The 15,506-nt window shown below is 61.3% G+C and overlaps 1 protein-coding gene across 1 annotated transcript in view; it reads right to left on the reverse strand.

Annotated features, from left to right (window-relative positions):
* LOC114501801 (contactin-3-like) overlaps window positions 1–15,156 on the reverse strand; it is a 112,401-nt gene extending 97,245 nt beyond the window's left edge. The window contains exon 1 of the mRNA XM_036031499.1: window positions 15,094–15,156. The gene's annotated coding sequence lies outside the window, so the exon portion shown is untranslated. The remainder of the gene's footprint in view (window positions 1–15,093) is intronic.
* Window positions 15,157–15,506: the final 350 nt, after the last annotated feature.

A 15,506-nucleotide genomic window follows, 5' to 3' on the forward strand; every position in this document is an offset into this window, starting at 1 on the left:
CCCGGAGCCACCGCCTGGCACCCACGGCGCCGCCTCCCCCACCGGCTTTCCGGGAGTGGAGGCGGGCGGGCGGGCGGCCTCCCAGGATGACCACTGCGGGCCGGCCGAGGCCTGGGGCTCGGTCACACAGCGGCGCGAACTTTCGCCGGAAGCTCCATCCTGCACCAAGGACGGTGTCACTGACCCCAACCCGGGACAAGACGTTCTAGGTTGGTCGTGTTCCCGACACACACACACGTGGCTGGCACACGTGCCCGACGTATAGAAGCTTCACCCTGATGTGCAGAAAAGACACCCGTTCTCCATGTCCCGTGTTTTCATCGCAATAAACTCGAGATCCATCCTTACCAGTCCGCAGAGGACATGCTGAGCGTCTCCACTTCCTCCTAAGGTGACGTTAGGCTGCTTATTCGCTTCCTGTGAAAGGAAGCCTCCAGGACCGCATGCTTGAAAGTCACGTTTTTGTTCGGCGTGTTATCAACAGAATAATTAACAACCCCTTGACCAAACCGGGGTTATAAATGGCGAGAGAAAAAGTGAAGGCTGTGCAATCACTGCAGGACAAAGGACACAAATAAAACAAAGCCCAGCAACTGACGGCCGAAGGCCCCCGATGCTCCCGAGGTCAGAAGTTAATGCACAAAGTTGCCAGCACCTGGCAGCCCGAGGAGCTGCTCACCAGAGGGCGCCTCCCTCCCCAGCCCGGCGGCACGCACCCCACTCTAGGGCCCAGCAGCCGCACAGCCGGCGCCGTGGGGGCGCTGGGTGAGGCCCATCAGGAGGCCGGGAGCCACGGACGCCCCGGCGGCTCCCTCGGCATTTTCCTCGGGCTCCGGAGAGGACGGGGAGACGGGGCCCAAACCACAGGGCGTCCGTCACTCAGTGCGAAAGACTTAAAAGCTTTCACTACCTTAGATCCTTGCCAAAGAGCTGAAAAAGTAGGTACATGGAAACGGAAGCCCTGAGAGTTTGTCCTCCTCCTCAGCAGGGGTCGAGAGAGAACTCGGGCTTCCCGTCCGTGACACCGATACCCAGAGGGGGCCACAGCCACACGGGACGCAAGCAGACCCCACGCAGCCAGCAGGAGCAGCGGCTGTGAGACCGGGCCGAAAAGCAGCGACCGTGTGCCGTTTGCAAGAAACACAGTTTGAATGCAGGCGGGCAGGCAGGCTCGAGGGAAACAGCTGTGAGGAGGAAGTGTGGGGGCTGTAAGTGTCGGTTAGCCAGTGTCACGTGCCGATGTCAACGCAGAACGTGAAGACAGCAACAGGGTGTTCCACGGTGACACCAGGGTCACGCCGTCTGAGAGCAGTGACGACCCTAAGTGAGCACCCACCGAGCAGGGCCAGAGCCTTAAGCACAGGAAGCCCACACAGACAGCTCCAGGAAAACGGACACCCCACCGGGCGGGGGAGACTTTCAGGGTGCCCTCTGCATCTCGGACAGAATGACACAGCAGCCCTTCCCCCGCCCCCCCCCAGGTCAGAGGAGACGCGGGAACCTGAGAACCAGCCTCAGCCACCGGACTCCCCAGCGTCTACGTCACCTTACCCTGAACCCCGAGACGCGTCCTGGACCCCGAGCGACCGCTGCAGGGGCTCTGTGAAAATAAGCTCTAAAATCACCCAAGAATGGAAACAAAGGGTATATTCTCTAACGGTAAAATGGTAAAGGAAAAATGAGTAACAGGACACATTCATGCATCCACCAATATTAAAGATTACATGCTTCTAAGGAACCCATGGATTACAGAAGAAATACGAAACACTTTTAAATGAATAATGATGAAAACCACTCAACATTCTCTGATGCAGAAGAGGCAGTTCTGACAAATTTAGAGTTTTAACTCTTAATGGCAAAGAAGAAAGGTTTCAAATTAAGTCCGAGATTCCCACTTTGAGAAGCAAATGAAGCTCAAAATAAATGTACCAAAGAAAACCTAAAAAATAAGAGCATAAGTGAACTAAAAATGTAAAGGGCAAACAACAAGGAAAATAAACACAGTGAAACAGTGTTTCTTTAGAAACAAACAAGGAAAATAAACACAGTGAAACAATGTTTCTTTGAAATAAACAATAAGGAAAATAAACACAGTGAAACAGTGTTTCTTTAGTAACGTGAATGCAATCAACAAACCAGGAGCCCAGTGGCCCAGGGAGAGCAGAGCTGAGGGACTCCCACTTGAAGGGGAAGAGCAGCGTTACCACCGGCCGGCCAGGAGCAGAGATACCGCAACAACGTCACGCTAACTCGCTCAGCACACTTGATAACAGGGCGACTCCTCCAAACACACACAGAGCTACAGATGACTCGAGGCGGTGGTGTAGAGAATCAAAGGAACCACCTATCGATGAACCAGACTGAGCTCGCAATCAAACCCTCCCCACCCCAGAGGCCTCGGGCCCCCCGGCTTTGTGGGCGAGCGCCAACCGGAGGAAGACAGCAGCCGTCCACACGGAGTGTCTGGGAACCCACAAGGAGGGGTGAGGCTGGCCTACGCAGGACACCCCAAATCTGGTGGCCGTTCCGGTAAAACCACAGACCAGTGGTTTTCTCATGGAAACAACCTTAGAAAGCCCTAAAAATACAGCAATCCCTAAAATATCAGCAGGTCAAACACCAATATTAAAACAAGGGCAAAATGTCATGAAAGATGGGACTTGTCCCCAAATATGCGCTTGGTTTAGCATTTAAAACACCAGTCGTGGGAAATGCCACACTAACAAAATAAAACAGAAAAAAACCCTGTTCTCAGTGGAGGGAGAAGAGTCTCAGGACAAAGTCACCGCCTTCACGATGGCGTCTCGGCCAACCGGGCACAGACGCGGCTGCCCCTGCCCCGGCGGTGAGGGGTGTGGCTGGTAAGCCTGCACCTACCTGCTTCTCCAGGCGAACACCGGCCCCTCCCACCGGGGGAAGGCCGGGAGGTCCTCTCTCCACTGTTGGCCCTGACTTTGAGGCCGGGCCAGTGCGCCCCAGTGGACTGAGCACGGGCCTGCAAACCAAGGGGTTGCTGGTTCAATTCCCAGTCAGGGCACATGCCTGGGTTGTGGGCCAGGTCCCTCCCTGGTCGGGGTGCACAAGAGGCAACCACACACTGATGTTTCTCTCTCTCTCTCTCTCTCTTTCTCTCTCTCTCTCTCCGCCCCCCACCGTCCCTCTCTTTCTCAAAATAAACAAACAAAGTCTAAATAAAAACCTTCCTTAAAAGAAGTAAGAGGCATTCGAATGGGAAAAATATAAAGCTCAGTATTCGCAGACAGTACGACTGTATACCAGAAAAGCCCATAAAATCTGTAAAAGAAACCCACTTGGATTGTAATGCAAACCAGCAACGCTGCCCAACACAAGGCCAGTGCGCTACTAAAACCGACTGGTTTCCCAAATGTAACTGCAAAACGGAGTGTGGGAGTCCTCTCATAATGGCATATCAAGCACCAACAATCCGGGAAGAGACCTCCCGTGTGTGTGCCTCTCCCTGCGCCGGACCAGAGCCCCGCCGAGAGGAACTCAGATGACCTGGAGGAGGGGAGGAGGGGGAGGCCGGCTCAGGACTCGCCGACACAGCCCTGGGACACCCCCGCTCCCGAGGTCACCTGCAGCCGGCCCTTCCGATGAAACAGAGATCATTCCAGCATCTACACGGAGCTGCACGGAACCTACAAAACCCAGACCCAGCTCCACCCGAGATAATTCAGCAGATTTTGTTTAGTTTTAGAGAGAGGGAGAAAGTGAGGGAGAGAAACATCAGTGTGTGGTTGCCTCTCACACGCCCCCTACTGGGGACCTGGCCCACAACCCAGGCACGTGCCCTGACTGGGAATCGAACCGGTGACCCTTTGGTTCACAGGCTGGCACTCAATCCACTGAGCCACACAGGCCAGGGCTGGTTTTCTGTTTTTGAACCAAGGCACTGAGGTAGTGCACGGGTGGGGGGGGGCAGGGCGTTCAAGGAGTGTTACTGCAAAGGGGAGCGGGCACACGAAGCGACCCCCGGTCTGTGTGTGCCCCGCCCACGTGCGCACACACCCGACCAGGATCGCGGCTCCAACGTGAGACCGGAAACCAGGAAGCTTCCGGAAGAAAGCCGTGTGGCTGTGTCTGCGATTACCGACAATGATGAACTGGGGTTCTTCCAAATTAACGATCTCTTGTCATAAATGGTGTCATTAAGAAAATTGATACCGTTAAGAAAATTAACCACTAAGAAAATTCATTAGGTCTGGGGGAAAGCGGGCAGCACCCTGGTGGGCTGAACACACAAGGAAACGAGGAAGAGATGAGAAGGGCTACAAAAACGGGCGACAGGCGTGAACAAACACTTCCCGGAAGACAACGTAGAAGTGAGAATGAGCGCACGAGAAGAGGCCTAACGGCACTGGTCACGCAAATGAAGCCCCGGGCAGGACCGCGGTCCCATTGCTGGGGTGGCTGCCACCGAAGACTCAGGTGGGCAGGGAGGGGGGGCCCGAAACCCGGCCGGGCTGGTGGGCCCGTGCGGACAAGGTGCGGTGACCCCGAGACACGGACGCCGGCTGAGCTTCTACCCCGGACGCCCACCCACGTGCAGAAGGAATGGCGCTCCTGTGTGTGTGTGTGTGTGTGTGTGTGTGACCCACATCTACCATTTACCACTGGCTCATGGGTACCCCTGATTTTAACCGATGGTAGAGGCTGAGTGAGGGCACGGAGGGGTTGACGCCCCTGGGAGATCTGTCACCTGGTCCCCCCAAGGACAGTCCTTGGCCCTGTAAGTAATTAATGATGCCAGACACACGGATACGGAAGCCAAGTGAGCACAGGACGGCCAGAGCCCGAGAGTGGACAGCAACCACGTCCATCAGCGGGAGGTGCGCAGGCCGGGTGCTGCGTCCCCTTGGGGGCGGGGGGCTCACACAGAGACCGGGCACCACCTCGGTGCGTCTGCGTCACAGCAAGGGCGACGGCCGAGAGCCGGACCCCAGTGGACACCGGGCTCCCGGCTGCGGGAACCAGGTCGCTGTCCCAGGGCCCAGGGGGGAGGGGCCGCCCGGAAGTGCCTTGGGGACGTCCAGGCAGGAGCAGTGACCCAGGTGTCCTGTGGCCCCTCTGTGGCCGCCCTGTGCCTAAACGGTCGGAACGCACCCCACGAGCCAGCCAGGACTGCGCGCTCAGCTGTCTTGTAGCCCGACCACAACCTCTGTGACTTGAATGTCATGTTTGTACGTGACCCGAAACCTCCTGAGGCAACACTGGCCTTTCAGAGGACAAGCCAAAGAAGCCACACACTCGCGTTATCAGGAAACATCGTGTGGAAAATAAGCACACTTGTAAAGCACACTGCAAAATTAAAACGCTTACTGAACTTTGGAAGACCTCCACTTCTATCATCTTGAAATACTGAGTGGCTGCCTTAATTAAAGCTAATAACTTTACTGTTTCCAATAAATGCAGCTAAGAGCGAAACTTCAATGTCGGATAAATACGGATTAACAGGGATGCAGCCGTGGCCAGTCTCCCAGTCCCGGGTTGCTCCGCGGTCAGAGGCGCTGCCGGAGAGCAGACGGACCTCTCCCCGCCTCACGTTGGGTCTGCACGAGGGTGAGAGGGTGCGGCTAGGACCCTGCCGCTGCCTCGTCAGAATGACAGTGAGTCGAGCAGAAACACAGACCCACGGGGATAATGGTGAAATCACCGGCTGGCGTTCAGACTCCATTTCCTCGGCGTCCCCTCCCGGGGCTGTGACAAGCCGCTAGCCGTGTCCCCGGTGCAGGGGGCAGCGCAGCAGCCCCATCTCGGCCGGCAGGGGACGGCCAGACAGACAGACAGCGGTGGGCCGAGGAGCCTCCCTGCGCGGCGGCCGCCCTGGAGGGACCCGGGACCCGGGACCCCCGGAGGAGTGTCCGTCGGATGCCGGCTCCTCCGCGGGGCGGAGCAGGTTTCCCGCGAACCGTGCGATGGAAGTTCCATCGAGAAAACTCGGGAAAGCCATTAACAGAGCGGGAGCCTGAGGGAGAACGCCAGAGCCCGCGCCCACCGTCACTCCCTCCCCCGACCTGCGGCCTGACCACCGCTCTGTCCCCTGACCGCGTGCGCGGTGGCGGCCACGCCCCGATGTGAGGCAAAGTGGTGTTCAGAGACGAACCAAGTGTCGGCCTGGACAGCGGTCACGGCGACAGCACAGAGCGGCCTGGGGAGGGGGGGGTTCACGTCAGCTGGGGTGGGGACAGCTCAGGCAGAGGACGATGACACAGCAGAAACACGGCTGAGTTCAAGGCTCGTCTCTTCACAGACGTCACGCCTTTCCCGCGCCAACCGCACCTGCCTGTGAGCGGGGCCGTCTCACGGGCGGATGATGCCCCGAGCTGGGGGGGCCGGGGGCGGGGGGCAGCGACGGCGAGGCCTGCGCAGGCCAGGCGCCGTCGGGCGCAGGAAGGAGGGCCGGCCGGGACACGCCCCCTGCTGTGACAGGGGACAGCCGCCTGGGCCTCGGGGATGGGGTCACCCGGGGGTGGGGGTCAGCGAGTGGACAGAGTAGCGCCCACACAGAGAGGAAGGAGATCGGGGGTGGTGCCGCCCCTTCTAGAAGCTCCATGGGGGGAGGGAAGTGGAGAGAGCTCAGTCTGAGGGTCCCCGCCGCCACGCAGAACAGGGGAGGGGTGCTGACTGCCACGGACGGAGCCCACAGGGGAGCCGGAACAGCGGGTGTGCATCCCCCCAAAACACCACTTGGTGAAAGCGAAGGAGAGAGAAATGCCCAGATGCACTGCACCCGGGGCGAGTCCTGGCGGGTCCTCAGCCTGGGGGAGGGGCCGTCCCCCCAGGCTCGGCCACGTGGCTGACGCTTGGGTCACGTCTCTGGAGGGAAAACCAGGGCACCGCCCCTGAACGCGCCTTCCGGATACGGGGCGGGCGGATCGGGGTCATCGCTTAAAGGGGAGGCAGGGACCGCCCCAACTCCCGGGAAAGCTGTCCCCGAGGGGGCTGGCCTGTGCTTTATCTCCTTCTACAATTCTCCTTCTGGGGAACCAGGCGGGAGATGTTTTCTAGTGGCCTTCCCTGCGCCCCCACTTGCCCTGCAGACAAAGGGGCGCCCTCTGGGCCCTCAGAGATGGCCGAACACGCTCACCACTAGGGGTCAGTACAGAGGAGTCGGGCAGACACAGGGCAGGAAGATCCAAAGACAGCTCAGGAGAGCAGGAGGTGGCCGCGAGGAAGAGGAAGAGGAAGAGGAAGAAATGGCCAGCTGCAAACACCTTGGCCGTGGGCCCCGACCACAGCCCAGAACTCCTCCCGGCCTTCGCCGCTACCCTCTCGCTCACGTGCTTCTCAAGTGTCTGCTCCTTGCCTTACGGACAGGATGCTCTGGTGTTCGGTCTGTTCCCTCGTCTAATCTACAGCCGGGGTATCGTGTGTGTGTGGGGGGGGGGGGGCAGGATAAATGACAAAGAAATAGAGTACAGATAATCACAGGGAAAAAACGGAAAAATCAAGGTTCAGGGGGAAAAATCCAGAAGGAATTTTTAGAAGAACGGCAAAAGATACTCTGAAACTAGTCATCCTACGAACACCGTTGCAGCGACAGACAACGAAGGCGCTACTAGATGGAGGTAATAAGGCCCGTGTTCCGGGGTTGCCCATCACACGGCGGTGTGCTGGCCTCGCACACGCATCTTCCCGGACCGGACGACGTGGTCGGTGTTGCGACGTCCCAAAACCACACGCACGGAGACCCTTCCTTCCTCTGAGAGACCAGCACGCCGTGGGCCGGTTCCAGAGCACCGGCTCTGTGAGCCCGGTTACTGCTTCACCGTCCGGAGGAGTCTGACACAGTCTGCTGAAGACGAACGAGTGCTCTCCGCTGCACTTGAGACAACCTGACCGAGCTGCCGGAGAAAGCGGGAAGGAGAGGGAGCCTTCGACCCGTGAGGCTCAGACTCCAGGGCTGCCCGGCCCAGGCACACAGGGGCCCTGCTCGGCCTCACGCAGCAAAATGGACAGCGTCAGCAAAGCTTCACTAAGAATAATCGAGAAAACGACAAGGTGCCTACTATGCGCTGACGTGAATGCTTCTGTCGGCAAAGCGGACAGGTACGTGTCAGGGGGCGCCGTCCCCTGTGGCTCTCGCCCAACGTGGGGCGGACGCGCCCCTCTGTGTCCCCGAGCCGACGGATGCTCACGGGCTCCTCATGGTGACCGGCCATCAGCCACTGCACCACCCCAAGTGCCCAGCAAGGCGCAGCGTCAGCCCGGGGCGCAGTGCCATTGTTCTGGCCGGTTCTAATCGCCCGGAAAGGGTCACCGCCGTCCCCTGCCGGGTGCAGAGTTACGTACAAGAGGGACCGTTTCTGTGTAAGAAACAGAAGCGGGGTGTGGGCCGGACAGTGCAAGGAGGCACCGGCCGAGGCTTGGCCTGAGGGGCCTGGGACCCCCGTCCGGGTCTGACTCGAAGAGAAACTCGTGTTCCCGCCGAGCTTTGAAAGGTGGTGCGGAGAGCCAGCACAAACGCACAAGCCGGTGGCCGCCGAGAGCCTCGGGATGTCACATCCCTGGTCTGTAAAATGCCAACACTCCCATTTCCATAGCAACGTGCACGGGCAGGCCGCTCCAAGGAGAGGCGATCATGCTGTTTAAGAACAACCAGACAAATATTTGCCGGGAGAAAGGCCGAGGGAGGTGGGATTTGGAACCTCGAAGACGCCTGCTCAAACGCACCGTCAGTGTGAGCAGACACGCACGCCAGCTCCCGGGACATCTGCTCCTCCAAGTACCACCCTGGGTGCCCGGGTCTGCACCTGGGACGGAGCTGCACCCAACCACCCCCCACACACACCCACACACACCCTGGGGTGAAAAAAGGTGACGAATGGGGTCTGCCGTGAACCTGTGACCGCAGGCGGACTTGCCACAGGGGAGCAGCGTGAAGGGGACACAGGGATCCCTGTGCTACTTCTGTGACTTCACCTGTCACCATTTTACCGGGCTGGCCAAAGGGTCCCCTGGTTTTTCCCCGAAGGTGGCTGTTAGCAGTGCACAGTGGTCTTTAACTTCCTTCGAAACAGTTTTGTTAGACTGCACTGGGACGGCCGTCAGATCAGCGTGCATTGACAAAAACTTATCAAAACGGCTGAGTTTTTGTGTAGCCACTTTATCCTGAAGTTGGAAGAAAATACACAACATTTTCAACATGTTATGCTTCATAGTTTCAAGACGGGTAAAAACACAACTGAAACTAAAAAAGAAAGATTCGTGCCGAGTAAGGAGAAGGGGCTGTGGCTGAAGGAACCTGTCGGAAGTGGTTTTGTGCAGTTTCCTGCTGGAGACTCCTCCCTGGGCGGTGCCCCAGGGTGGGCCGACCAGGCGAGGCCGACGGCGAACAGATCCAGACGCTAACTGAGAACAATCCATGCTCTACCAGGTGGGAGGCAGCCGATGTACTCAAAACATCCAAATCAATAAAGTTATCGGTAAAAATGAAAACTGTGTCTTTTATTTTTACAGAAAAAGAACATATGGACTTTTGGGCCAAAACTTTAAAAATGTAAGTTTACCAAGTCTGACACCAGCGACAACTCGGTAAACCCTGCAAGGGCCGAGGAACGCCCACTGTTTCAACAGGCTAGTCGCTAGTTCCCGAAAGACCACAGGAGGGGGAGGGGCCTTCCCGGTGACATCGGAGGGGCGCCTTGGGGCCCCGTTTCCACGCCGCTGTGGTTACAGTTGAGGCGATGCGCCGACCTGTTTTCCAGTCACTCAGTCACGGCTCCCACCCGCCAGGGCCGCGCTCCGACGGAAGGAGGGTTCGAGAATTCCAGGCGGCCCCTCGCGCCACAGCGAGGCGGCTACTCCGAGGCCCCGCCCTCCGCGCGCCCACCCTCCGCTCGGACTTCCCGCACCGCGTCTACGCTCCTGCTCGCAGGGTTTCCCGGATTCACACCCCCGGGGCATCCACCTGCGTGCAATTACCGTCTGTCACCCAGAAACGTGCAAAATAAAACCTTCAGGCTTATCCACTGAAGTAACTTCCAGCCCAAGAAAACGGTGCTACGGCCTAAGGGAGCTGCAGTGGAGTTTCCTGTGAACCAGTGGTCGGCGGACTCTCTTCCGTTCACAGATGTGCACCGTGGGTGTGCCCCCCGCCCCACCCCCGCCCCGCCTGGCAGGAACCGCCGAGACTGAACAATTAGGCGACCCCCACGGAGCGGTAACCCATGCGGCCTCTGCCCAGGAAGCGCAGACGGAGGGGGGCGAACGTGGGGCTCACGCCTTGTCGGGCAGGGAGCAGAGCCGGGGTCACGGGGCAAGGGTCAGGATTGGAAGTGAAGAGCTCTACTGGCAGAGGGGAGAGTGAGCTGAGGGGCAAGTAGGGGGAGCTGCAAGGGTCCCCGGTGGCCCACAGGGGTCCACCTGGCGGGGGGGGGTGTGTTTCTCCAGGCAGCAGGAGTCCCCCAGCACCAGACTTGGGGCTCACGGACTCACCCTGACCCCTGTCAGGGAGGCTGGCCCCGGCGGGCAGCAGGGCAGCAGGCAGGGGTGTCTTCACCCCACCACACCGAGTCAGAAGTGTGCACCCCGGGCTCAGACCGGGGGCTGGCACAGGAAACCCCCGGCGAGCGTCCTTGTGTTTTACCCGGTTGACCGGTTCCAGGGACAAAGGGAGAGGACGGTGCCACAGGCCACCGGGGCCACAGGCTCGAGGACCACAGTGCGCGTGAACACGCAGAGACACGGTCACCAGAGGAGGGCCCGCTCGGGAGCACGTGTGAAGCTGTGTCCACACAGCGGGCTGGTGTTGGACACACTCGGGCGCCAGGGGACCGTGGGCAATGCGGCAGGAAGGACGCCCGTGAACTGGGGCTGCGGCCTCCACAGCGTCTTCCGTCACAGGCGCCTCCGTCCGGAGTTGCAGACTCAGCACCTCCCGCGGCACAGTCCCGGGGGGCTCACCGCAGCTCCCTGGGAGCCGGGGCTGTGACCGGTGCGGCCGCGCAGGACGGGGTGGAAGCACACAGAGGTGGTTGCTGCACGCACGCCAGAGGCTTACAGGGCAGCGAACACGGAACCAGGAAGGAAACTGGGCGAGTGAGGGCCCTGGCTGGGGATGACCAGAGGAGCCCGAGAGAGGAGCTCAGAGTGGAGGGTGGGGAGGAGGAAGAGGAGGGGGTGGAGGGGGAGGAGGGGGAGGGGGGGGGGAGGAGGAGGAGGGACGGAGAAGGCCGTCTCAGTCACGTGTGTAAGTTACACGTGGCCTGAGGGGGAGCAGCTGTGAAAACCCCCGTGTGTCTGCCCCTGTCTGTGTGCTTGGGGTTAAAGGCTGGAGGGGACAACCCGGCAAAGGGCAGGATGAGCCCCGTGGCGGAGGAAGGTCAACGAAACCTCGGACGGGAAACGGCGGACGGAGCTCCCACTCCACAGAGCACGGCGTGAGGGGGGCTGGGGGGGCCCCAGGGGCTGGAGCCCTCTAGGGCACTGCAGGTGATGCTTAATAGCTCAGAAGGCGACAGGAAGCCCTTGAAGAGCTTTGGAGAGGGAAACAGTAATTTAACATACATTTTAAAAAATGCTGCTGTGACCGCTGTGCAGAGGAGGACCTGGGGGAGGCAGCGGGGAGAGGGGCAGGGGGCCCGCGCAGTGGGCCGGGGGAGACGGCGGCGGCGGCCGTGTGCGGAAGGACGCGAGCGGAGACGCAGACGGGGCGAAGCGGACGACCCGGAGACACTGTCAGCCCGGGCACCGAGAGGACACGGGAGCTCAGAGCTGTGCCAGTTCCCAAAATAAGAGCAGCGGGCGCGTTGGAACCGGCCCGAGAGTTCTTTATCTGGGCAGAAAGGGCCGGGTGACGGGCTCATCGATCAGCAGCACAATCCAAGTTGGTTTTGAATTACAGATTTCACCCCGGAGGAGCTCGGAAGGCAATCCAAAGCAAGCACTCGAGAGAGAAGCAAACAAACAAACAGAACAGGTGTGTTCCCCCGCTCCAGCACCCAGGAAATGTACAGTCTGAGCCTCTCAGAGGCACCCGAGGGGGTGCAGGCAGCTGCCGGGTCCCGCAGGACAGATCTCTCGCGACACCCAGGGCTGCGGTCAGGAGCCTGCGCGTGCCGTCGGGATTATTTTATCCTGCTTAATAAAACAGTCACTTTTTCTCACTTTTTGGCGAGGCAGCTTCTTGCACAGTAACGATTCCACAAATGTTTACATTCCCGCTAGCAGCACCCTTTGAGGCTATCGAGTCCCGCCAGCACCCCGCTGAGAAAGCCCCACTTCCTGGGTGCACTGTGCGCTATCGGGGGTGGGGGTGGGGGTGGTGGAGGGGGAGTGGGGGGGTTGGGAGAGTGGGGGGTGGGGGAGTGGGGAGCAGGGGGGTGAGATAGTAGGGGGGTGGTGTAGAAAGCAGCAAGGTTGAAACAGCATGCAGCGTCTCAGCCAGGGGGAGCTTTCTCCTGCAGCAAATTTTCTGAAGGCATGAGCTCCTGTGTGGGGGAGGCAGCTGTGGGGAGTGGTTGGGGGTGGTGGGGAAGGGATGGGGGGCAAGGACAAACCCCAGAGCCCGGCCAGCACACGTGAACACCTCTGGAGCTGAGATCTGCCCCCCCACTTGCACTCCAACACCCCTGAACTAGCTGTGGCCCAGCACGTCCAAGCTGCTCTGCAAAAAAGGGTGCTATTGAACGCCCGGTCCTCAAACACAAGGGGCTGGTCCCCGGCACCAGGAGACTCCCGAGTGGTATCAAGAAGCAGCGGCCGCCTCAGAAACGCCCACCCTCGAAGGGACCGAGGAACTCCTCCGCTCAGCAGGCTCGGGGTGGGCGGGCTGCAGGGGACTCGGGGCGGGCGGGCGGGCACACGCACGGTGCCGGCAAGCCCCCCTGCCACCCGCGTGCCTCCCGGAGGCACACAAGTCACATCTCACCGCTAACAGCTCACCCCTCGGGGACCGGAAGACAGAGCCTGGCTTCTCTGCCGGGTGGCCTCGCGGCAGCTCCGAGACAGACACCTGGCAGTTTGCAAAGGCGCGATGATCTTTCTATCCCGTTTCAGCACAAAACAGACGCAGAGTTGAGGAAAACTTCCAGGCAGACGGTCACACGAGGCGGGAGAAGCCAAGCCGGAGGACGCGCCCCGAGTGTGGTGCTTGCCCATGAGACGGGCATCGGTACCGCCGGCACGGCCGAGAGGCTGCGTGTGTGTGAGCACCGGCACGCCGCTGGCCTTGGCCCCCGCGGGGGAAGGGCTCGGCCCGCGGGTGCTGGTGCGGGCGTTGTGGGCATGCTAAGGAGCACGTGGGCTGTGGGACTGCCGTGAGGGTGTTTGAAAGTTAGGCTTCTCCCAGGGAAGGGAAGAGGAGGCCTGCTCAGGAGAACACTGACGACACCCACAGCCAGTGGGACGCACCCCAGGGGGACGCGGGGCTGAAGGAAGGTTATTGTCCGAGGCAGCAGCTGCCCGAATCTGTCAGCCCACATGTCACTTAGCCACACACTGTCTCAGCCACCCCAGCTTTCGACAGGAGGCCCCCCACACACACCCACCCACACACACGCCCAACCCGGGCACTGCCCTAAGGGCAGCACAGCTACTCGCTCTCCGTCCCCGGTGGGTGCTGACCCACTCAGGGGTCCTCAGCCACACGCCCCTTCTCAGCGGACCCCCAGCTGCCACTCAGAGGCTCCTGAGGCCTCTGCTTTCATCAGTCACACACCCTCCCCTCTCCCAGAGCGAGGCTGAGCCCCGCCAGACGTCCTCTGGGGGCACGTCCAGGAACCTGCCCCACTGCGACCAGGGGCCGGCACACAGTGGGCGCTTTGCAAGCGGCGTCCCTGTGGTCAGGGCTGGTCACCTGCAACTTCCTCCCAGGCCCCGCGACCCGGGAAGGGTTAAGCCACAGCCTGGCACCCCTGGACCCCACCCCCAGTCCTGCCTCTGTCGCCAGACACGGCCCCAGAGCAGGGCCCCAGAGCAGGGCCCTGCGGCGGACCCCGATGCCGAGACTTCCCAGCGCCGTCACTCACAGCATCCGCCCCCCTCCGGTCTGAGGCGCTCTGACTCACCGTTCTGATTAATTCCTGTTTTTAATCTATTTACAGATCAGGGTTCTTTGCAGCCAGCGCGATATTCATCTCTGTGGGGGCAGACAGAAGCCACGGCGAGCAGCCTTCCTAGTATTTTTAGTTATTCTCGCTTCATCGTTCTGGACGACTTCTGGATTTACCTACTCACCAGATGGGCCGGGGCTCCTGACCTCTCCCGCACCACACCCGGCAGCCCCCGCCCCCGCCCCGTCTGCCCGCCTTTCCCCCGCTCGGCTTCCCCGGTTCTGGTTGCAGGGGACCAGACCTGCAGCCCCCTCGCCAGGGCTCGGAGGGGAGCCGGCTCTCCTCGCCGGGCGGCACCGTTTATTATTAAATCATGCCGTGGGCGCCTGTCCTGAGTGCCAATCAATGAGCAAATGCAATACGGGCAAGGGCGCGGGGCCGGCGGTCCTGCGGAGCCCAGCACCAGCGGAGCCTGGCGCCGTCCCCGCCGCGCTGTGACCCGGGAGCTCGGCCGCCCCCCGCCGGCGCTCGGTGACCCGCGCGGGGCGCCCTGTGGGGCTCCTTTGAGGCGGAGCGGCAGCCCAGACCCGGGTCCGAGATCAGGAAACCCCGACCACAGCCTGTCAGAGGAAACCCCCGCAAATTAATGCGACAGGGATTCCGTCCCCGCCACGGGTCTGGAAGCTCAGAGAACTCGGTCTCTGGAGGGGGGTCTGCGCCCGGCGGCCCCGGAGCCCGGCGGGAAGGGGTTTCGGGCGCGCCGCCGTCACATCCCCACTCCACCGCAGGCCGGGGACTCTCCCTCTGCGTCCCAAGGGTCCGCAACTTTTCCCCCCCAACTTTTCCCCGGCCAACGGCGGCGCTCAGGGCCGGTCGCAAGGCCGGGCGGGCACCTCCCCCGCTGGGGCTGGATGCCAGCCTTTTAACCCCGAGACAGCCCTCGCCTGTGAGGGAACAAGAGCGCCCCGAAGCACATCGGCCCGAGAAGCCTGGTCTTCCCCAAACTTTGGAGCCCAGGGGCCTTGGAGCCCGCGCATCCGGTCTGCCCGGCGGCTCTAGGAGGGACCTCCCGACCTACCTGGACCCGCGGCCTCCGCGCGCCCTTCCCGCTGCGCGCCGGCCCCGCCAGCCGGGCTGTGTGTGTCTACCGCCGCCGCGGTCCTGCTGCCGGCGTCTCGGCCGCTCCTCGCGGCTGGGGGCGGGGCCACGGTGGAGAGCGGGGGGAGGGCACGCGGAGCAGCTGATGAGCAGCCAACCGGGCCCCGCGCCCACGCCCCGCCTCCGCCTCCGTGCGCCCACGACCCTCGTGCACCTACGTCGCCTGTGCACCCACGCCCCGCGCCCCCTGCGCTTCCCGTGCCCACGCCCCGCCAGAACACACGCCCCCTGCGCGCCCCGCCCCCGTGCGCCCACGCCCCACCGGATCCCTTGCCCCACGCGGCTCATGTGGGGCCACGCTCCGCTTCCCACGTGCCCATGTCCTGCGGACCC

This window comes from Phyllostomus discolor, chromosome 7 (genome assembly GCF_004126475.2).
Source record: "Phyllostomus discolor isolate MPI-MPIP mPhyDis1 chromosome 7, mPhyDis1.pri.v3, whole genome shotgun sequence".
NCBI lineage: Eukaryota > Metazoa > Chordata > Mammalia > Chiroptera > Phyllostomidae > Phyllostomus > Phyllostomus discolor.